Below are 24110 nucleotides of genomic sequence, written 5' to 3'. Positions count from 1 at the left end.
AACCCTTTGTGAAGCCGACTCTGTGTACTCTTTTGGGCTAGATCGCAGGTAAGGAATAAAGCCAGGAAGTAGCTCAGTAATGTTGCATTCATTTCCTTGCATTCCACAGAGGAACTATGAAAATGACTTTTAGAATCTGATTCTGTGGCTCGGAGAAGCTTGTAACTGCGGGTGATTTTGGAGAAGGCTCTTAGTGGGTGAATGTGCTCTATAAAACCCCACAAGTCCTGAGCAGAGTCTAACCTACTCCATGAAGGCTTCCTAATGGGGCAGAGTTTGTGGTTCTAAAGGAGGCAAACAACCCTGGGTTATGGGTATCATTATAAGCTTCCTATGCTGCGCTGGAGCCCATGTTGTATTTACTTTTGATTTAACGGCGGCGTCTTTGGCTGCATGCTGGCAGAAACAGGGGTTCGGCTTTGACTGTTCTTGCTCTGGTTTGTCAACAATGGAATTCTACAGTCAAGAGATGTAAAGTTATGTTTACATTTAGAAAGCAGGAGAATGAACAGGGCAGCTATATGATCAGGATTTAGGACTTTTACAATGATCCTATACCATTTCTCTGCCCCTTTAAAAAGCTCAGTGAGTCCACATGGGAGGCACATTTTGTTTACCTACTGTAAATGCCAACACAAACTTTGCTTTCTGTTTGCGGTTTCTGCTCAATCAAATTCAACTGTTTTTCTTGTTCCACAGTTTGGATTAAATATCCTGTTTGGTATTAGGTGAGTGGCCACTCTTGTGTGTGTGTGTGTGTGTGTGTGTGTGTGTGTGTGTGTGTGTGTTTTATCCAGAACAATCATTTCTAGGTAGATCTGTTCTGTGTTCAGGTCACCCAAGAAAGAAAACGGGAAACAAATGTAGAGTGTTTGGATCATGGTTTCAGAGAGATTTCCATCTGTCATGGTAGAAAAAGCATGGTGACAGCAGTTAAGATGGAGACAGAGAGAGAGCTGGATGGGAACTGGCGGTATGGATGACCTTCAAAGTCCCCTCCCTAGAGATGTGCTTCTACCAGCCAAGCCCCACCTCCTAAATATTCCACAGCCCCAAACAACAACAACAACAACAACAACAACAACAACAACAACAACAACAACAGCTAGGGACTGAAAATTCAAAGCAGGAGCCTGTGGGGCATGTTTCAAATTCACACCATGGCATAATCCCTTTTTCATTCTTCAGGACATAACTTTGAGATCCACAAAAATCTCAAATTAACTTTGTATTTTATTTTTTAACCATGCCATGAGGTTGACAGTAGAAAAAAAGTGTAGATGTTGTCAAGAATGACTTCCAAACATGCATCAACTGATAATCCTCCCACCAACTAAATGCAAAGAAGAGGTATAGACTACGGGACATAAGCCAGAAAAAATAGCCACTGGCTCTCTGCTCCTTATGGAGGCCTCAGGAGAGGGATTGACTCATCCGGAGCATGTAAGACTCTGTTTACAGACCACGAGGCAATGGAATGCCAGCTGCGTTGAGCCTCAGATGTCTCTCCTGAAAAATGGCTTATCTGAAGGAACAGGATGCCAACTTTCCTTCTTACCCCCTTCTTATTTCACCATTAGAACAGTGGAGACTCTTAGCATTTTCTGCTTCCTCTCTGGGCCACTTTTCTCAACCTTGTCTTCCAAAGGAATGTCCTTTAGCTCTGTCAGAGATTTAGCTGCATGCATTCTATTTTTCAGCCCCTCTATGAAATATTTAGATGTAGTAATCAGTTTTACAGTTTTTGGGAACAAATTATTTTGTTGCTCCATTAAATAAAAAGGCATGCTTTGTTTTATGAATACTGTTATCCTTATAATTCTTTAATATTGTAGTACAAAAAATTAAGTTGTCAATCTAGCAGTCATGCTTTCTGGAATTTATTCTAAAATTTGAAATAGTTTTCTTTTTGAGAGAAATCTGCACTCTTATGTTCACTGCAGCCTTGTTAGTGTGGCACTGACCTGCACTCACCAAGAGATGAATGGCTAGGAAAACATCATATCTGCACACAATGAAGTACCATGAAGCCTGAAAAAGGAAAAGCAAGTAAACAAACAAACAAACAAACAAACAAAAAATAAAAACCAGAAGAAATAACAAAGAAACAAACAAAATCCCCATTCAGTCACCATGGGTAGAAATGGACAACAATTTACTCAGTTAAAAAGCCAGGAATAGCAAGAGCCTCCCGTGAGAGTGCTCCCTTACTGGGAATCTAAAACAACTGAACTGTTAGGGGAGGGGCATAGTGGCTGCAGAGGTTAAGGATAAGGGGAGTGTGGTGACGATCGTCAAAGACTCTAACCCTAATGACAGGAATGATTCAGGTTTGCATATAGCATGGGTAATATAGTTGAAAACTGAGTGTTGCACATTTCAAAATTGCAAAGAAGGTATAGTTCAAAGTTCTTACATTAAAACTTCAAGTATTTGAGGGAATACTTAACTAGTTTATCCATGAAATAGTCAGAAATCATAACATAACACTTTTTATTATTAACTTTTAATTGATTCTTTGTGAGTTTCACATCACTCACCCTAATGGCATTCATCTTCCCTTCCCTTCTTATCTGCCCTCCATCTTTGCACCCCCTCCCACCAAAGAAAATAACAAAACATAAAAGCTATTTCATCATGGAAGCTGTAGTGTGTCATGGTGTGTCCCACAGTATATCCTTTTGTCCACACATCTTTACTTGCAAATGTTCATTGCAATGAGGCTTGAGACCTCTGGCTTCTGCTACACTATCAATACTGGATCCTCATGGGGACTCCGCTTAGATACTGTGTTGTTGCCCTGTGTCATGAAGATCCTGCAGCTTTGGATCTGCAGGACTGGCCCTTTCATGAGCTCCTGTAGCTCATAGATGAGGTAGCCGTTGGGGTGGGCCAACTCAAAGCCTTGGATCAGGGCCTGGGTGGTAGTTGAGTTTGTCAGCCTGCCAGTTCTCCTGCACCCACACCACCAGGCTGTGTTCTCCAGCACTGCCCTGGCTAGCTCACCTGGTTTTGCAGCCAGCAAAGGGCAAAGCCAGCTCTCCTGCTTTCGTGCCCTTGGGGTTGATTTACCTGTACCCATGCCACCAGGGCTAGCTCTACTATGCTGCCCAGGCAAGGCGCTGGGCCCACTCTCGTGAGCGCTGCAGCTGGAGGGGCAAACTCGCCTGTGCTCACCTAGTGTCACTTTATCGTCCACAAATATATGTAACTATAAGTTGTCAATTTGCAAAAGGTAAGACAGAAAAAGATTTAGAAAGAGAAACAAGATAAAAAGGAAAAAGGGAAGATAAAAGAGGAAATAAAGGAAAAAAATCCCTAAAATATAGCAAAATGAAAAAATAAACACACATATATGTATACATATGCATATATATTTAGTATTATTTTTGAGATTTTTTTTTTGAGACAGGGTTTTGCTGTGTAGTTTAGGCTAGCTTAAAATTTAGTACCTCCAACTCACATAAGTCTTCTGGCTCAGCCTCCTGAATGCTGAGATATAGTGGAACATAGTGCATTGCCTTCCTACTTTTATTTATTTTCATTCTTATCTTTCATTTTTTTTTTCATCCAGTGCCTGAAGATTCTAAGGTACTTATGAATGAATTAAAATGCTGACTAATAGCAGCGATATATTTAGAGTTCTTTAAATTAGTTCAGTATTATCAACTGAAACAGGGATGCTTGCAAAGGAACAGAGTTCTGTTTGCTAGTTGCGATTGACAGTCAATTCTCACAGACCAGAAAATGTATGTGGGGGAGCTAGCCAAGATTCTGACCTTAGAATCACCAGATGTGAATGCTTTAAAGAATATATGTTTACCTTTGTGCAGCTCTGCCTATCTCCTCCTCCTCCTCCTCCTCCTCCTCCTCCTCTTCTTCTTCTTCTTCTTCTTCCTCATTATGTATATTAGAATCCTTCCTGGTCACATTTGTCACTCTCATGAAGCATATTTTAACATGACCATGGGGTAAAGGTAGCATTGTCTGGTTGATGGAAGAGATGAACCCAGCAGGCCATCAGTGCCACAGATGATCCCTGGATTAATTATCAGGATGGGAGGCCATGTCTGCTTTCCCCTGTGATGGCTGCCTCAGCAGCTGTCAAGCAGAAGCTCCCCCATCTTCTTCAGCTTCCTCCAGAGTCTATGTCTAAGTGCTTTGTCTTAGTTTCGCTGACAAATTGGTCCTATTTTATTTCTATTTTCCAGAAGTACTTGAGTAAATGTGATGTTCTGTTGGGATCTTTTTAATGTAAGCTCAGTTGTGGATCTCTTTTTTATTGTCATTTCAATGGAGTGTGAGAATGAAAAGAATTAAATATGTATGTTCCACTCTGTTTTGAACTTGAAATCTTTATTAACATAAATAAAGACCTTAATATAATATTCATTTATGTATAAGTCTTTATTAACATGCATTAACATATGGGAGCACTTCATAAATGATGAGATATTATGCAAAATTAATGAACTAAATGAGTTCCCTCTTCTTTTTTGCTATTATATTCTCCTGTCAGCACTAAGGCACCCAAATTCTGAAAATTCTCTAGGTTCATGCTTTTGAGGTGAAGGTGAGTGCTATAGACTGAGTGTATCCCCAACCTCTCCAATAGATTTCTGGTTAGACACTCAACTCCTCTGTGTGAGGCTTTCATTGATGGGCTCCCTGACATGGAAAAGAAACCCGGAGGCCTGAATTCTCTCTTCCATTCTGCATGAGCACAGGCTGAAGATGCCTCCCTTGATCCAGGAGGAAATCCTCTTTCTAATCTGATGAAGGTGGTACCCAGGCCTCAGCTGGTACTGCATGATAGCGGCCTGAACAAAGACAATGGGAAAACGGAGCATCAATGGAACTTCAAACAGTCCAACAGTAGAAAGTAAAATACTCAGGCAATGTGATTAAACCTACACGAAATTGGTGGGGTGGTTACTATGTCTGAAAAAGGCCACAGATCTCTAGATTTGCCGCTGGGGTCAATTGCTTGGTCATTACATTTGTCACAATCTCTTACCTCCTCTATTTCCGAAAGCACAGAATCTTCATGTAAAAAGTCTTCCTGTTCCTTAGCTGGCTTCCTAGGTTGTGCTGAAAGGTAGCTATCACCATAACTACTGCTTATGTGGCATTTATTGATAAAGCACCAGTGTTCTGCTTGTACATCCTTTTGTACTGACAAAGATCCGAACAGAATGCTTGCTTATCATATATGTTTCCAGAAAAATTGGATTCTAAGAATAATATAATTATAGACCATGAAAAGCACACAGCAAAAACTCAGCTGAATATTGGCCAGGCAAGCATCTTATAATTTGGAGGATACATTTTCCATCTCTCCCTAACATTTACATAAGTATAGGCTCACATAGCTTTGTTCTTGCACCAGGATACCAATGGTCTGAAAATGGGATTGGTTTTATTAAGATATTTACAAATGTCTTCACAACATCTAACATTTCTTTTTTCTGGATGAGATTCAGCATGTTCTGCATTCTGACTCTTCCTATGTCCTCATTTCCTTGTTTATCTTTTATAGTTGTCCCAACGATGTTACACAGAAAGCTAAATGAGACTCAATGGCTTTAACCTTGAGAAACAAGAAGCAAGTCATGGTATCTCAGTAATTTGTTAGAAGTATGGCTTCTACATATCGGCCCATGTTTGTTTATGAATTCTTTTGTCAGCCATAAATCCTTCAGCTAAGACTAGCTATTTGCTTATTTGAATGGACGTATGCCAGCACTGATGTGGAGAGAAAAAAGGGATCAGCTGTGCTTTCCCTTCCTGGGCTTCCCCATCCCAAAGGGCTAAGTCATGGATGCACAAGATAAAGTGATGCTTCAACATTTGTTAGAGCTTCAATAGACCCCAAAGCCAGCACCATGGGGCTCCTGCAGTAATCCTTCTTCTTATGCCTACATTAATTTAGTCAATATTTTTCTGTCTTATGTAAATCTCATTATTATGCCCCCTTACTTCATTATTTCTAGTTTTCCATTAGTTCTAGAATATGTCCTCTCTTCTTGGTCTCCTTCCTTCCTTGTCGCACCCCTGATGTCTTCTACACCTTACTCCCACCATTCTCTTACAATTCTACCATCGTCTTATTTCTTAAAGGAGATCACAAGCTTGAATATGGAGTACGTATTCCATTTTACCCCACCTCTTCCCCTGAGGAGCTGTGGAATCTTAGGTAATATCTAAACTTTGTAGGGCCCTCTTTTCTTGTTTGTAAAATGGGCACAGTGAGAGTGTCTATCTCAGTTAATGTGAATATTAAATGTGTTTATGAGCATTAGGTGTTTAGGACAGTGGTGGTCAAAATGTCTTCCATCTATTTTGATAATCATTAGACAATTTTGATGCGCTTTATTTTCTATAGGATCTGAACTGACATGGCAGAAAAATTATAGTATTTTCTCAGATGATCCTCCCCACTCTGTTTATTTTCTATTGGTACCATATTCTTTAACCAAAATGCTGCACGTGTAGCCTTCTTTTTTTTTTTTTTTTTTTTTTTACGTGTAGCCTTCTTAAATGTCATGACCTTCATGCCTCTGTACCGTTGCACATGCTGTTTTCTTTGCTTGAATGCACATCTCACTTTGGCATGAATAAAGAGATGCAGAGGACAAAGTTCCCGGTGTTCTCATTTCCAAGCCTTGGATTTTCTGCTCTGTCACACAGCTGCCTTCTGGTTTGTCCTCTGCATTACTATTTCGAGAGTGTCATTGCGAACTTAGTAGTGACCGAGGCAGCTTGGTTCTTGTATGAAGACAGCCCTCAAAAGTAGCGTTTTAAACTACATACCATCTATGGATTCCTTTTTTATAAAGTTACATTTTATTTATTTGGTTTGGGGTGTGTGTGTGTGTGTGTGTGTGTGTGTGTGTGTGTGTGTGTGTGTGTGTGTGTGTGTGTTTGCATGTGCATGCCTTGGATATCAGAGGACGACTTGTGAGAATTAGTTCTCTGTTTCTGTCATGTAGGTAGGTCACGGGTATGGAACTTGGGTCTTTAGACTTGAGGTGCCTTTACCCACTGAGCCCTCTTGGCATTCCCTAACAATCTATTCTTAGGCTATCGAGAGCAACGTGGGCACTACGCCTTTTACCCTGGGGCTGTTTGAGCATGCCTCCATGCGCCTAAGGATAACTATTATCATTCCGGCTGGTCATATGGATACTGTCATTATGTTCTTATATTTTGGATAGGTTGTCTCTCTTGATAGCAGCTGGGACCCTGTTGTTTTTCTTCCACTACACATTGTGATCCTCTTCCTTGGGGTGCCTGAAGGCAGATCTGCCTTGGTGTTGCATCTTTCTCAAGGTGTCTGCGCTTCCTTTCATTAATGTAGATAATCAGAGTTTGATTGTAAAGTATGCCTGGGCCAAATACCAGGGCTTTTAAAATTGTCTGCTGTTTTAGATTATCCAGGCCACTGATCCCCCTTCCTTAGCATGGATAATTGAGAGTGGACTGGGTTGAAGAATTTTAAGCAGAACCAATTGACAGAATAAATGAGATTTAAAAATCCTTTACATTAACTATTAAAAAAAGGTATTTCTTTTAATTTAAAAGAACTTTTTTATATTTCAAAACTGTAAATATATTTGGTTTTAAATTGCTTTAAGACAGAAAAATACTTTCTATGATGCCTGCATTTACAGAATGCGAATTATCATATACATTTAAAGTAGTTATGAGAAGAATTTAAAATAAAGACAAGAGGTCAGACAGCTTCAGGTTCAATGTCAAATCTTATAACCAAGCCTATGTTTCATCTTGGTAACAGCCCGCATACGAGATACTTCAAATTCAAAATCTCTCTCTCTCTAGTCCGAGCTACAATTGTTTACCCATAATAAACAATGGTCATTTAGTGAAGGTCATTTCTGGAATGTATATTTAGGAATAAAAAGATTACTTCTTGTGCTCATCTTCATATTCTATTCCATGCACCACAGAATGCGAGAAGAAATGTATCTACATGCCACTAGACTGGGAATTTAGGGGACAATTTCCCAAAGGAGCGATGTTGTAAATGGGAGTCAGTGTCACAAAATACCCTTCAGGTGCATAATGAGACAAATAGATTTCAGAGGTTGGCTTGGGAATTAGGAGCATAATGTAAGAGGCAATGATGAGTTTCTGGGCAGGTGACACATAAACAAGGCTTATGAAACATTACCAGTTTTACATTGGGATTTGCCAAGCTAAAGCTTTAAGTTTCCCATAGCACCTATGAATAATCATTTAAATATAGGCTCTGAGACTTGGGGAAAAAGTGCATTATTTACTCTAAAGACAAAAATCTTTCTTGCAGTTATTGCAGTCCGTCATGCAGATGCATAACTGGGGAACTTAGAAAATGCAACATTTTTCTCTTGATAGCCTATTACTTCATATGCCTCATAAATTTTGATCAGGGCTAGGAGTAGTCCCAGGTTAGGGGCTCACTCCAATGGTGATGGAACAGAGTGTGAGGCACTGCTGATTTTTCACAGGGTGAAATTCTGCAGAAGGAAGGGCTTTGCTTTTTTCCTCTGGTATAGCGTGAAGAAGATGTGGGAATGGTAAGTAAAGAGGAATATACTATTGTGTTTGGTTCGACTCCCACTTAGGACTTGACAGATGTTGGCCCACAGAAATTCCTGCCACCCAGCTGGCTTGCTGATGGGAGAAGTGAACAGTTCTCAACACAGACATGATGCAACTGAGGCTGAATCTCTCCATAGCATCCTCCCAATGTTTTCTCCATGGCACAAATGTGAAGGTCATCCTAAAGTTGTGACCTGGTTGGCGTGTGGTTAAATAATGACTTTTCTCTGATTTGGAGAGGAGAGACCCAAAACAATACAGAAAATGTTTGTCCTCATGTTGAACAAGAGACCTTATTTCCTTGCCAGGGAATGAGTAATTACATTAAATTATGACTACTTGTTCAAATTGATGATGTATAGTTAATAGATTATGCCAACTGAGCATGTTTTAAAAATTGAGATTATGACTTGGTTATAGACAGGTGAATGAAAAGATCATCTAAATTAAACCTAAGGGGTTGAGGCAGGCACATAACTATGATATAAAATGACAATGTTTACCAATAAATATGCTATTGAGGAAGATGGGAGAAGTGGCGATGTAGCAGTAAAATGTGTGAGCAGTGTGATTGTGGTGTCTGAGTTGCATTTGAAGGAGAAGGTCTTTTGCTTTTCAGGGAATGACACAAGAGGTGAGTATCAACAAATGAAATGTTTTTTGTTTTGTTTTGTTTTGTTTTTTTGAGACAGGGCACAATAATATGAATCTTTGAACTGCATTTGGGAAAAGATACAATCACGCCCCTAGAAGCAGGCCAAAGGTCTTGACGTGAATGAAATACTTTAAAATGTATGTAAATCACTAGGAGTTCTTCTAATCCTTTGGAACCCCATGAAACACTAAGGAGAATATGTGTAAAGAGCATCTGGGAATACCTGCTTTGAAGTATCCTAGTTGACATTTGGCGCTTGACTTATGCTTTGATGACTGGGTGAATGCTGTGATCTGAAGCTAAGTGGGTGGAATACGTGCACTGATGATCGTCATCCCTGGCTAGGGAGGTAGTGGGAGGGTCATGATCAGTAGGTGTTTGGCAATGGTAAAGGGCTCTTAAGCAAAAGAAAAAAAATAGGAAACATTCGAAAGACAGATGCCTGGAAACAGATGTCAGGGTATTGCAGTAGATGAGGTAGATGATGATGAGCAATTGAAATGAGAGGATGGGACAAAAAGGAAAGGACAAAAGAATAAAGAGACATCATTGATAAAGAACCAAAAAGATATATTTATGATGTGATATGGGCCATGGTGGAAATAGGAAATAGGAAAAGACCAATATGTGTCGTGTGATGGCTTTTATGATATCTGTTGCTGATGAGGCACTAAAAAAAGCAGACTTGGAGGTTGGAAGCATGGTTTTTAAAATTACCAACATCCTTTTCTTGTTTTGTAGAAGCTTGGCAGGATCAAGGTTGCACAAGGCACCAGGCACAGGAAGAAAGAGTTGACATGATGAATTGCTCAAGTAATAGGCAATGCAAGGCAGTGTGCTCTTCCAGCAGTTGTTCAGACATGTGAGCTCAGGGACAAAGGAGCCTTCTCAGTTGAAATATTTAAGGAAGGAGTTGCAGAGGTGGTGGATCTTGAGGAGGTAAGACAACATGAGAAGCAAAGACAACTCAAATTCTTAACTATTTAAAACTCAGAGCTAACACCCGATCAACTAAGCAAGGCTCATAGGGGCTCACAGAGACTGCTGTGACCACCAGGGAGCTTGCATGTATCTGACTTAGGTCCTCTGCATATGTTATAGTGTGTAGCTTGGTATTCTTGTGTGATTCCTACCAGTGTGAGTCGGGGTGTGTGATTGTTTCTGCCTGCTCTTGGGACCCTTTTCTTCCTACAGGGTTGCCTTGTTCAGCATTGATATGAGGGTCTGTTACTTGTTATGCTGTGTTTGGTTGACATCTCTGGGGGGCCTGCTCTTTTCGGAAGGGAAACAGAGGAAGGTTAGATCTTGAGGAGAAGGGGGTAGGGGCTGGAAAGAGTGGAGAGAGGGGTAAGTGCAGCTAGGATGATGTATGAGAGAAGAAAATAAAACCTCCAAAACTCTCAAAGAAACAAACAACAACAATCCCCACCACCCCCACAGCTAAAGTTTGTACAGGTTGAAAAAAATTTATAAAGGAGATCTTTCTAATATCTTCAAAATGAAGACACTTGGAATATATGTCACAACACAATTATTTCTTGCACACCACCGAAACATCCATAGTGGTCGAAGTCTGAGTGGGCCAGGTTGATATAAGTCAGTGCAAAAAACATTGAGTAACTTTCTTTTCCCTGTAGGGGGCGCTTTGGTACAGTTTACTTTGGTACTCCAATGTGTTTAAGAGATGATGTCATGGTAAGGTCATCTCTGCAAAGCTTTCTCAGTCTTCTTGTTCACATGCACACTTATCTAAAAAGATACTTTTAAAGATTGGCCATGTAATAATCCTTTATACGGCCAATTGCCATGTAGTAGACATGATCTGTAGCTACCACAACCGGTGTGCAACAGGAAAAAAAAACTCAGAAAATTCTGTATTTAGGAAGTTATTTGAAGGCATTGGCAGAAGGCATTCACCAAGACTGAAGACTAACCCAGTGATTCTAGAGGGGCTTCAGGAAGCATCAGTTGGCTTATGAATCAAAACACTCCCAAGTTAATCTAAGTACCACTGTTTTCATCAGCTGTTCTGTTCTTGGACCAGCATGCTGCTAAAAGGTCCAAGGCAGGGTTCATTCTTAGAATGATAATGATGGATTGTACCTCTTCTAAAGTGCATTTTATTACACCAATGCTTTCATTTATAAAATTAATAAAAAAAAATTGGCGACTGATCAATTTAATAGTGTCAATAAATTCTAAAATTGGAGGCTTGGTATTATAATTTTGGATGTTTTAATAGCCTAAGTTTTCTAGTTACTTGACCTTGGCTCACTTTCTTGCCCTTTGTTTGTTTTAATATCATGGAGCACTTTGCAATCAGCCACAGGCTTGATGTGCTGGCTCTTGACATGTGTGATACAAATCTGAAAAGCACTTTATTAGGACAACTTATCAAGCAGTATCTGAATAAATAGATCAGTCCTATACAATACACACAAAAAGTAGACAGTTCCAACTTTAGGGAGGACATTCAAATAAAAATTCATTTTCTTTCATCTCCAGCTGGCCCAGCTGCTGTTTGTGCCAGGCTGGCCTCAAACTTACAGAGCTTTGCCTGTTTCTATCTTTCACTTGCTGGTGTCAAAAGTGTTCACTACCATTCTGGGTTGAATTTAATTTCTTATAAAAGGCTTGAACTCATACGCTTATTACTGTCGTTAACTATAACTATATGGTACTACTCTAGAAAGAGGGTACATATGATCATACTGCAAACTCTTAATACAAATGGATGGAGTGGAGTTTGGAAAGTTTGGTCACTGGGTAACGTGCCTGACATGAGGATATGAGCTCTGATCCCTAGCACCCACACAAAAGTAGAGCATGGCTCAGATCCTGGGGCTCATGGTCCAGCCAGGATAGGTGAGGTAATGAGTTCCAGAGTCAGTTAGAGACTGTCTATTACAAAATCTGGTGGATAAACAGTTCAAGATGACACCTGACATTGTCCTCTTCATGTGCCGGCAAGAATAAGCATACAAGGGCATACTTACAAGTGTATGCTCACCACACCCCCCCCTACACACACACACACACACACACACACATGGCAGGGGGATTCAATATGCATGTATTTTGAAAAATGAGACAAAATAACGATTACTGGCATCACTTCTTCTATTTACATGCATGAAAAACTAAAAGCTAAAACTGCTTTTTCACTCTACGTGAGCAACATAGTCCTATAGTTTATGTTACCCTTTTAATACTTCTTCTTTCAGTTGAGTCACAAAAGTCTTTGAGTGTTTATTATAAAGGTATTATAAAAGTGATGAAGTATTTCAGGCAATTTTTAGTATAAAAATTGGAATTCTATAAAAGGACTCAATATCTATTCATCCTTATTATGTTTATCATCACCATAGCCACTATCACCATAATCATCACTATCATAATTATCATCCCCATCTTTATCATTATCATACCCATCTCCATTATTGCCATCACTTTTATCATTATTACCATAATCAAAATCATTATTACCATAATCATCACCATAGTCATCACTAGCACTACTACCATCACTCTCTCTGTCACCATCAGCATATCTCACTTGCCATTGTTCTCCTTCTCCTCACCACTGGTACCATCATCACCACCTCTAATGCCATCATCTTCATCCACAGACACATGATCACATCACTGTAATCACTAACCCTTAGCATCATCATCATGATTATTCCCACCGTCATGGCCACCTGTACAAGGAACTTTTATTCTCCTGGCTCAGTTGTCTTCGAGGCTTATTGCCTCCTTCTGCTAACCTAGGCCTAGTTCTGGATGCTTCTTCCAGCCTCTGTGCAATCTAAGCTAGGCCTACAGTGTTTTCAGCCTCTGAGACTTCGTACTTAGTGAATTCACCCTTCCTTGTTCTTTCTGAGCTCTGGGCTGGCTGGTTCTACTCAGCTGTTCTATCTTAAAACCAGATGACTTATTTATTTTTTTAAAAAAATCTTTTTAAAATTTTTTTATTGTGTTTATCTTTTAACATATATATTTATATTATTACTCATGAATAACATTAACTACAAACATCAGGAAGAAACACAAAATAATCAGGAATTATTTAAATGCTATATTCATAGTGATTTGGCTATTTGTATTTGGAAAACTTGAAGTAAACATCTTTCCTATCTTGTTGGGTCTAATCTTCTGAATGAAGATCAATATCTACCATATCTCATCTCTATTAACTTAAAACATCTATTTTGATCCAGAAACATCTTAACTTCTAACCTGCTAAGCTTAATTGAAAGATGAAACTATCTGGTTTTCAACCTCATCAGAGATTTGAGAAGGAATAACACTTAAATATCTGAGTGAACCAGAAGTGCAGGTTAGCAGGTTCCAAAGTGAAAAAAATGACTGAGACAGTTTACTGCCTGAACAGTCACCCAACACCCTCTGTGACACTGGAGCATCATCTTCAGCCTTCTGGCCCAATATATTGACAGACATTTTTGTGAGGTGGGAGCTATTGAAGACTTGCTTACCCTGTTTTGGCAGTTTGGCCATCAACTCTGCCTGCATCTAAACTTGTCTATTTTTAGGCAGAATTCTGTCTGTGGCAGAAACTAAGAGATTTTGCCCAGGTTGCCACATTTGTCACCATCTCCATAAGAAGGTTCTTGGATGCTTATCATCTTCTTTGATGCAGGGTGGGTGTTGCCAGAAGTTGCAGATAACTTATTTGATCTGGCTTCTCCCTCAGCCTGGAATTGCTCTGCTTGGCCTCAGACTAACTCACAATCTGCTCTAATCTGGCCTCTTCTCACTTTCTGGATCAATTCATCTTCACCCGAGTTCTCTCTATTACTGTCCTGGTAAAACTGTCTCCTTTTTCTGTAAATTGTCTCTCTCTTGTCATGAGAGTTGGGCATACCCTATTCTGTCAAATCTCTGATTCGTCACCCTTTCTGCCGCTCAATTTGATATCTTTTAAACATGGGTGCCTCCGTCTACAAACTAACTTTACCTTCATTGTATGTCATTAAAGGCATGTACCACGATGCCTGGACCTAAGCTTTTCTTTACCTGGTACTTGATCTATAGCAGATTGGCCTTGAACTCAGATCTCTTTGGCTCTGTCTCCCGTATTAAAGTCATGTTTGTATTCCAGCCACATCACACAGACCTAGAAAATCTTTGGATGTGGTCTCTTTCCAGAAGAGGCACGTCCTGAATTACATTCCTCTACAACCAGCCTCTCAGAGTCCCTCACCTTCATTCCCATTGTAGGAGCAGCATCCTTATCAAGGGTGGAAGGTTAGTTACGGTCCTCTAAGAAGAGGTTACCAAGGTGATATTTTATAAGCAATAATTTTATTAGGGAGAAATGAAAGAAAAAGGGAAAGGAGCCAAGAGAAGCTGACATGCACGCATTACACATGAAGGAGAGAGAGAGAGAAGGAAGAAATCAAGCTTGGGTGATCATTTAGACTACAGTGCTATTCAAAAGAAAATTGCTACCATCCCTGATCTAAAGCCACCAGTTGGAAGAGTCTCATATCTTCCTGTAACAGATTTGCCTTAGTTGGTTTCCTATGATTAGTATTGGCTGGGACCAACCCACAGATATATGGACTCAATGTAAATACTGTGATATCTCATAGGCTCATGGCTGGTACATTGGTTGAGTCCAGAGTTCTGTGAAATGTGTATTTACATATGTTACAGAGAGGATTATAGGATTTCAAAAGAACTTCCCAGTTTTGATATTTTTAACCTTTTTACATTTAACTAATGTTACTTAGCATTTTGATGAAGAAATTAAAAAAAAAATACTAGAAAATATTTCCCTCTGCTTGAGTAACATGAACCTGCTGTAGCTTCTCCGAGTCTTACTAGTACATGTCCATCTTTTTGCTTTGCTCGAATGTTCTCACGTAGCTGTGCTATTACTTCAAGTGGACCTTTACATGAAAAGTTTTATTTCTCTGCTCCAACTTCAATTTCTATTTAGAAACCTGATTTGATTAGAGTGTGAAAGTTTAAGTGTTTGTAACAGGATTCAATTAAAATAGGTCATTCTTGGGGGCTCTGAAAATGGTAACTGGCCCTGGGCAAATTGGAGCGAAAGTTATAAAATTCAATTGGATGCATCACAACATTTAACATCTTTAAGGAAGACATTTTGTCTAATAGATTCAATTTAGAAATATTTAGTGGAGGTCATCAGCTTTAGCACCTAAAAACGTGTGTGTTTGTTTGTTTCTCGGCTTAGTTATCGCTAGGATCAGGACACCTGGGCTTTGATTGACAAAATAAACAATTTGTGGTGGGACCTTGAAGAAAGTCAGTTAGTTTCTGTGACTTTATCAGTAGGTTAAAAAGGAGACTGTAATATTGGAGAATAATGTGCTTAGCAATGTTTGCATAAAGGATGCTTTGTCATTGTAAAGAATTATTGAATATTTATGGTCTAGCAGACGGAGCCAAATGGCCAGAGGGGGAAAACAGTCAGATTTATGTAAACCTTGTTCAGTGTTCCTGATTTTTCAGGATGGGTGCTCTCTCTGTATGAGTGAATAAATAAATGGTATAAGCATTATTTTAAATCTTGAAGGAACATCAATATCATCTGGGGTGTTAGCCAGTGCATCTGACCTATGGCATTGAAATAAAATGTCCTCCTGGAGAATGATTTCAATCTCATAAATATGTTTAACACCCAAGGCAGTGATGCTAAGTGATGTTTTCTTAGAGTTTTGTGTCCACAGATAAACGTAAATGATATCTTTACCTAAAGCCTACAAGAAATGATTGTCTCTCATCCACGGGATTACTCTGACTGCTCTCAGGATGAAACTGCACATCATATGCACCTCTTTTCCTGTCTTTAAAATGTGTTTTACCTACCCTCTGTATAGTAGTGTTATATCACATTATTGGGAGAAATGTGAACTTCAAAGAAATAATTAACAGCAACCATACAGATAAAATAGCTCTAAAGAATGCCTAAGGATAATAGATCTTTCTGAGTCTTGCAATACGGATGCTTTAGAACACAAGTAGGTGACAGGAGATAAGAGGAGCATATGTGATTTCTTTAGACTGGGTCACCTGTAATCCAAATGGCTTCGGCCAAAGAAATCATGAACCACAACAATGGGCTAAAAGGAACTTTCTGTGACATCCCCTACCTCTCCTAATTAAGTACTTGTAGGGCAACTTCCAGTAAATACAGACCTGGAGCCCCATCTGTACCAAGTGCAGAGCTGTGTGTGGGATGGCGGCTGCTGCTCTCCTTAGGCAACGGGCTGTGACTCAGTACTACCTCAACTTGAGCGATGCATTTCTATGACCCATCCGTTCTGTGAGACAAAAATGATACCACAGTTGCCTAATGTAGGTTATCATTAAATCCATTTTAACATTTTGCCAAGATGTAAATATATTGTGAATCTAGTGAGGGATTTGAGAAACACACACACACACACACACACACACCACAAATAGAAAAACTTGTCATCATGATAATGGCAAAACAAAACAAAACAAAACAAAACAAAACAAAACAAAACAAAAAAGCCCACAATAATAGCTGCCTTTAAATGTAATTGCCATCCATTGTGTCACACATTTCGTACTGATCCTTACAAAAATCTTGTGAGGAAAATATAATTGCTCCTTGTACCGAAATGAATATAGATTCCAAGAACTTAAATTGTCCTGAATGAATTTGTATGTAGGAGTAAGAACTTCACATTCCTGTTTAGACAAGTCCGGAATTCTTGCCCTCTTAGTTGGGGGATTCAGAATCCCTCCTGGTGTAATATCCAGCATCAGCCATGTCTGTTTATGTCAGGCTCCTCAGATAGTCAGCCCTCTCCCTGCACATCTTTATCATTTCTCTTGGGAAATGGCAGCTAGGATTTAAGCCCAGAGTTCTGCCTTATATCTAGATATCTGAAGTACTTCATGAATGATAAAAGAACTAGTTGCCCCCGAATGCTACAATTTTTCACAGACAAAAAACTAAACCCCAACACCCCCCCACACACACACACCCACCGCAAGCCAAGCAAATAATAAACAACAACCCAATGTTGGGTTTAATTGTACTGTGCAACCACAAATCCATGATTTGTGGCTGAGAAGCAGATAGTGCTTATACAGATTTGGAGTTGATTTATTTTTGGAATCGGGCCATGCAAATTCCCAGGAATTGAGGTTTCTAGTAGTGTTTCATGTTTTGTGTGACATTGGCAAGAAGAAGCAGAAGAGGAAAGAGTTAAAGGGTTTAACTGAGTTTTGTGGAGGGCAGCAGAAGGCTGGCTGTAGGGCACCTTTTACATTTTAAGCATTATTATTTGTTCTTTGTTGTGAAGTTACATAAAAAGAGAAGAGGAAAGAGGACTCTCTCTTCACATCCCTCATGTGTATATTATCTTTTTTTTTTTTTTTTAAGAAATAAAATAAAGGTCATTGATAAAAGCATCTGTGGCTATTTGGGAGAGATTTTTGTATGGGGTTTTGTACTGGGGCTATTTTCCCTGCCCCAAATCTCTGGAACAGACTATGTGTTCCTCTCAAAGCGTAGAGGAGCCAGACATGGAGAAGTGCCAAGCCTAGAGGAATCCAGGTGTGGGGGCAGGATTTAGTGGGCATACCTAACAGGTCTGGTTAGTCACCAGCACATCCAGGAATGCTCTCAAGCTGAGTGAGAGGATCCTCCTCTAAGGACTAGACAGATGTTCACAAATACCTTTGACAACTATGTGCTGCCTCCCTTCAGGCTACTTTTCCTGACTCTAGTCATATATCTAGTAAATTCTCTCTGCCAATTAGAAAGACCAGGAATGATGAACAATCTCATTTTGTAGATAAGGAAGCTGAGATAAAGGTGGTTGAATGAATTTCCTGGGGTTACAGAGACTTAATATATAGAACCAACTGAAAGGGCACAGACAGGGCTTTGGTAAGTCACGCATGGCTCAGAATTTTAGTTAGCTCTCTGACCATTTCCAAGTCCTTGAACTCCAGGAGACCCTTGGTTCCTCATAGTTTAAAAGGGGGTGATGGAATCATTATTAGTTATAAAGCACACGAATTGTTTAGAAAAGGGCTTGGCTATCATGAGAGCTCAGTAAGTGATATATGCTACCATTATCCTGGTGTTTTTCCCACTCTGCCATTTCACTCTTCCAAATGCACGACAGCGATCAGGACCTGAATCCTGCATAGGGGGGCAATGCCTTAGTGGGTGGAAGGAAGAGGGGTGGGTTCTTTGCAAAAAACATAGAGAAAAGTCTCTTACTACATAATCAGATCCCCCCTCCCCCGTACATAAATAACTGAATGCAGAGACTTAATTGACACTTAAAAGACTAACTATGGGAGATCTGTACAGACAAAGGCAGCTAAGACAAAGAGCTGCATATATTATACAGGACTAATGGAAATGACAAAGAAGCCACAGAAGTCTTTGGAGGTAAGACCTTCTAACCATCAGAAGCCAACAAAAGTACAGGGGGGACGGGAGGGGTAGAGGCCAGTAGGTTAAGCTCAGCAGGCTTGAAACATTTCCTCTCACTACTAATCTTCTTAAGAATTTATTACTCCTCAGAATGACTTAATTAGCTGTTGTGATTGTTAATCATGATTGCAACCCTAGGGAGGCAGAGTCACCTGGGAGACATAGCCCTGGTTGTGTCTGCCAGTGTGTTCCCAGGGAGAATTAACTGAATATGGGCAGCACCTTCCCATAGACTAGGCCAAGTTCAATAGGAGAAAGTGAGCAGAGCTTCAGGATTCATGTCTTTCTGCTTACTGACTTTGAGTACAATGTGACCAGCTGCCTCACCCCCCAGACACCATGCCTCTTCTATAGTGATGGGCCTCGCCTGTAAGTTTCGAGCCAAGATAAACCTATTCTTTAAGTTACTTTTGTTAGGAATTTTGTCAGTAGCTATAAAAGTACTCATTGCAGTAGTTAAATGACAATTGTGCTTTGTTATTCCTGACACTGGTAGAGTAACAATTAAGACTCTTGGCACACAATCATAAAGGAAACCTTGTTTTGTTTCCAGTGTCCTTCTACACTGGCTTTTCCATTCACGTCAGGAGAAATCAGATGGACATTGTTCCTCTGGTTCTTTGGTCCTATCAGGTATGTAATTATAATACCCAGACACACTCTCCATTCTTCCCTGCTCTGAACCCTGGGAGGGCCACAGATGTGGACGGGACCAGGCTTCCAATGTACTGCTTGGATTTGATGCATGGGGATCACTAACAAAATGGGAGTGTAGGGTGGGAGGAGAAATATGCCAAAGTGTTTGGACTTTGGTTTCCACCCTTCTGACTGTAGAGGTTTGATGGGGCCCTTTGCTGAAGGCCACGTTGTCAACCAGGCAGCCACTGGCAGACTGCTATCTGGAAACCAGTTTTACCCATGGCCTTTTCATATGCAGTAATGACTTCCTACTTGACAAGGTGCCCTTGTTGCTCTCAGCAAATTCTTGGAAATGGTTTGTTTCTCCTCCTTGTCCCTCCATCCTTCCCTCCTCCCCCTTTCCCCTTCCCTCTCTTCTGCCTCCCTCCCCCTTTATGAAACTCTTTTCTATTATTGAGCTAGAGTGGTACCTGTTTCCTCCTGGGACCTTGGCTGATAACATGTGACCATTGTTAAGAAGCAAAAGCCTAATTCCTGTTTTAGGATTTAAAACAACAAAGCCACAAAATAGTTAAAACTCCAAATGAGATTTAGGATTAAATTTCCTTCAGCGTCTTTGGAGGAAGGCTCCCTGTTCTTTTTATTTTGGATTGCAGACTATGGTTTCTATCATTGTCGCAGGGGAGATAACAAGAAAGGAGCTTTGTTTGGTAGCATCACACTCAGGTCTTTACAGCCTTTCCATGATGACTCTTCTTTTTTGGTGGCATTTTTATGGTCTAAGATTGGGGGACCATCCTAGTTCCTGAGATGCATGTTGAACCATAGTCGGTCTCTACCTTGTCATAGTTTCTACCTTGTCATACTCTCTACCTTGTCATAGTCTCTTCCCCGTACTTTCTCTGTCCATAGAAATTCAGTCACCTTCAGAAAATAGCGACAAAACATAAGTTTGATCCCATTACTGGTTTCCACAAATGCTACCACATCTTAAAGCAGTTTTTATTTTTTATTTTTGAAGCCACTATTGAGCTTCTTCTCTTGAGACCTGATCATTGCAGATTTATGCTTAGCACACAAATCCTATTTGGGGATTCTGATGAAAGATGGAACATGAAGTCAGGCTCAGTGGTCCACACTGGTTATACAAACACTCCAGGAGGTGAAGAAAGGAACATTTTCATGCATTTGAGGCCACCCTGGGCTACATAGCAATTTGAAGCAGGCCTTTCATCCATATCAAAATAGTATTTTTTAAATACTCTTAAAAAATAGAGACAACAAAACCACCTCTAAAAGGGAAGGGCAGGTGAAAACGTGGGAAATTTGGCATGGTGAGAAGGGAAGGCAAGAGGTGTAAGCAGCATACAAAAGTTAGGGCAGTGACATGGATAAGTCCTTCGCGGGTGCAGAAGATACCAACCCTGCCAATAGCTTTATCTCACACCTCTGGCTTTGAGAACAGTGGGAATATAAATTTCAGTTATTTTAAGCCACCAACTTGCCTATGATTTGTTACATTGGCTCCAGAATACAAATAAAAAATAATTCTGCTATCTTGGGCATCCCTAGGCAGGTGCTGTGACCTCTTTGTGTAGCTTTATTGCCTGGTCCCGTTCTCAGGTGTGAAATGAATGGACCATGTCTCCGTATCCAGGCTCTGTGCATATAGGGGCCATGACTCAGATGCAGCTTCTCTCCACTTCTTTTCCTTCCTGTCCTTCGCTTTGCCTCTTTACTCTTTTTTTTTCTCTGTGTAGGTTCTGGATTCCCTCGTCCAAAGTTGAGGCTCCCATTCATCACTTTCTTTAAACTGAGGGAAGCACTCAGCATGGCTCCAGGGAGTACATTTGAACTCTGGACTTCCTTGTGATTGCTGCCATAGCAAAATTCCATAGACTGAGAGCCTTCAGCAACGGAAATTTTTTTTTTGTAGTTCTATGGGCTAAAAGTCCAAGAACAAGGTTTTGGCAGACTTGCTTTTTCCTGAGGCTTACTGCTTGGCCGGCAAATGGTTCACTCTGTCCTCACACAACCTTTTCCTGCTTCAGTGACCTTATTTTAAAGAATTAACTCCTTCTGAGCCTTAGCTTCACATACAGCCACATTTTAAACTACAGAGGATTAGGATTTCAATACTCACATTTTGGCTGAATACTATTTGGGTATAGTTCCCTTCTGAGGTAGAAGATTGCCAACCATTTTCCTGAATTAGTTTAGACACTGGGCTCATGCTATGTTGACATGACCGTAACAAGATTCCCTTCAAGAGAACCATGTCCCAAACATCACTAGAGGTCTAGAGACGTGAGTTGCTTGTAATCAGTCAGTGAATCAAGAGCCCTCTTTGTAAGTGTTTGCAACTGGGTCTGGCACCATGAACACTGTTTTCATATAGGTGCTGTTGATTTTGCATTTGGCCATCTGCTTTGTGGGGATGGGATTCCTTACGTGCATGGCTTTCAACTAAATATTCACTAATTCTTTGTATCATCCCTCCTCTTAAAAAACTTATCTCAGTTCAATAAAAGAATGGTTATTTAAAAGTTTCATGCAGTTACTGTTAAACAGAAGACCACTGAAGAGTTCAGAATGAGAGTGAAGAAAGTACGCTAAACCATCTGATGTATGCAGCCTTTAATTTGCTAGTCTACCAATTACTAACATAATCTCTGATCTCAATAAATACCTATCTTAATTTCATCAATTTTAGTGATATTTTTAAAAAAGAGGGAACATTGTAAATAGACTTTGGTTATAGCTGCGTACATATCTGTGCTTGTATGTGTGTCTTGGGCTCATAGAAGGGAAATGACAGATCTTAGGTGAATAGTCATCTCAAACAACCTTTGCCTAAAAAATATTGAGAAGAGTTTGGGACATTCTATCTCATGAAGTAAGGCTATAGAATTGTCTTGTTTTACAGGATGTCATATGTGCCTCAGAGATATAAGTTTGGGGACAAAACTGAACTGCACCCCTCCCAATCTGTTAAGTTCCACAATGACACGACACAATGCTGCCTGAGTCTTTCAGGAGCAAGTTGGTTTCTGAACACATGTTACAGTCTGGTCTTGGGAAGACTAAAACACTTCATTTCCCAGCAAAAAAAAAAACACCTTGAAGGGTACTGTCTGTTGAGAAAAACTGCTGCTTGTGAAGGTTCTTGAAAGGCTTTTCAGAATGGAGCTATCTCTCAGCAACTATGTGAGCCATGGACAAACCCTATCTCTCCCTCAAAGAGGCAACTTCTAAAAGTCTGCACAGTCAACTCTATGGTTGGAGAGAACTCTGTTCTACTTATCTGCTTTTGTGTGGATGTACAGAATGCATGTGGTTTATATGTCTGGGTTTATACACACGTGTGTGGAAGTGCAAATGCTGAATTGGCCAGTGGCAGTCATTGGGCGTCTTGCTCTGTCACTATGCACCTTATTCCTTTGAGACAATAATCTCTCACTAGATTAGGAGTGTTTTCCATCTAGGCTGGCTGGTGAGTTCACTTTTTTGCATTGACCTAGGGATCTGAGCTCAGGGCCTGATACTTGTGCAGCAAGAGTGAGTCTTACCCACTCAGTAATCTCCCTAGATGTTATGTATGTAATTCTGAGACAAAGTCTTTCTATGTAGTCTTACCTGAAACTTGTATTCTTCTGACTTGTCTCCTTCAGTGGCTATCTTCAGTTTTCAAATTTGAACTTCAGTTTTTATCTTTGTTCTGTATGTACATAGTACTGCATGGTGCAGTTAGAACTGGTTACTGCTCATCACCAGGAAAAGGTGTTCCATACCACTTCTCCCTAGTCTTTGTTTGTGGCCCAAGGCCTATGCATTTTTTTTTTAATGTTTGTTTTAGTAGTATTTACATCTATGTTCCTAAATGGCACATTTATAACTATTACTTAGTTTTTAGTTGATTGTACAACATTAACTTCTTATTCCACAAGATGAGGGGTTTTTTTTTCTCACTTATTTGCAAACTCACTATATTACACTAACAAGGCTAACATCTCTGCTTTTCTTATTTGATTAAATAACAAGTTTAAAAAACTTGTTGCTTCATTTTTACATCACTGTGCAAGATGAGCCCCTAATGCTCTATGGTTATATTTTAAAAATAGGTTTTGCTTTGTCTCAGCGTTGATAATTTTCATTGTTCCTGTTAGCTTCCTTTTGTGCAATCCTTTCAGTAATTCATTTCCACCTTACCTGACAGAAATGTTGATTGCATCTCAGTATTTTCAAACAAATTACATACTTTATCATTTTACCTTACTCTTAGAAACATTCCTTCTAGAACCTTCCATTCTCTCATAATATGACAAAGAAATGTGATCCTGTGGTATGGTGATTGATTGACCCTGTGACTCTGAACACACGTGTCTTTCTGGGCCAGCTTGGATTGCCAAATCCTGCTTTTAGGATAATCATTGTTTAATCAATTAAGCAATGATTAATAACCATTCCTTTGGAGTTTCACACACAGTAGTTGTACATAACATTCTTAAAGGATGTTATTTTTAAAATTAAAATATCTTTTGCAAGTGAATGGCACATAGCAGCAATTAGTTGGATTTTCTCAGACATATTTTCATCCTTAAACTATATCATAAGTAGCTTACAAATATGAAGAGAACTTCTGCATGTCCTTGAAGCAATAAATACCAACATTCCTATTTTGTGTGAAGCTGACATGTGCAGAGCATTTTACCCAGCACATGGTATTGCCAT

At 39.8% G+C, this 24110-nt stretch overlaps 1 pseudogene across 1 annotated transcript in view; it reads left to right on the top strand.

The window, feature by feature from the left end:
* Positions 1 to 9099: 9099 nt before the first annotated feature.
* Positions 9100 to 24110, top strand: part of LOC311606438 (cytosolic beta-glucosidase-like) — a 35859-nt pseudogene continuing 20848 nt past the window's right edge. The window contains exon 1 of the transcript in view: positions 9100 to 9238. The product of the transcript in view is annotated as a cytosolic beta-glucosidase-like (transcript). The remainder of the gene's footprint in view (positions 9239 to 24110) is intronic.

The sequence above is a fragment of the Acomys minous genome, assembly GCF_964271855.1.
Source record: "Acomys minous genome assembly, chromosome: 10".
Lineage (NCBI taxonomy): Eukaryota > Metazoa > Chordata > Mammalia > Rodentia > Muridae > Acomys > Acomys minous.
Note: the sequence above shows the minus strand (reverse complement) of the source record. Positions and strands in the feature narration are given on the sequence as shown.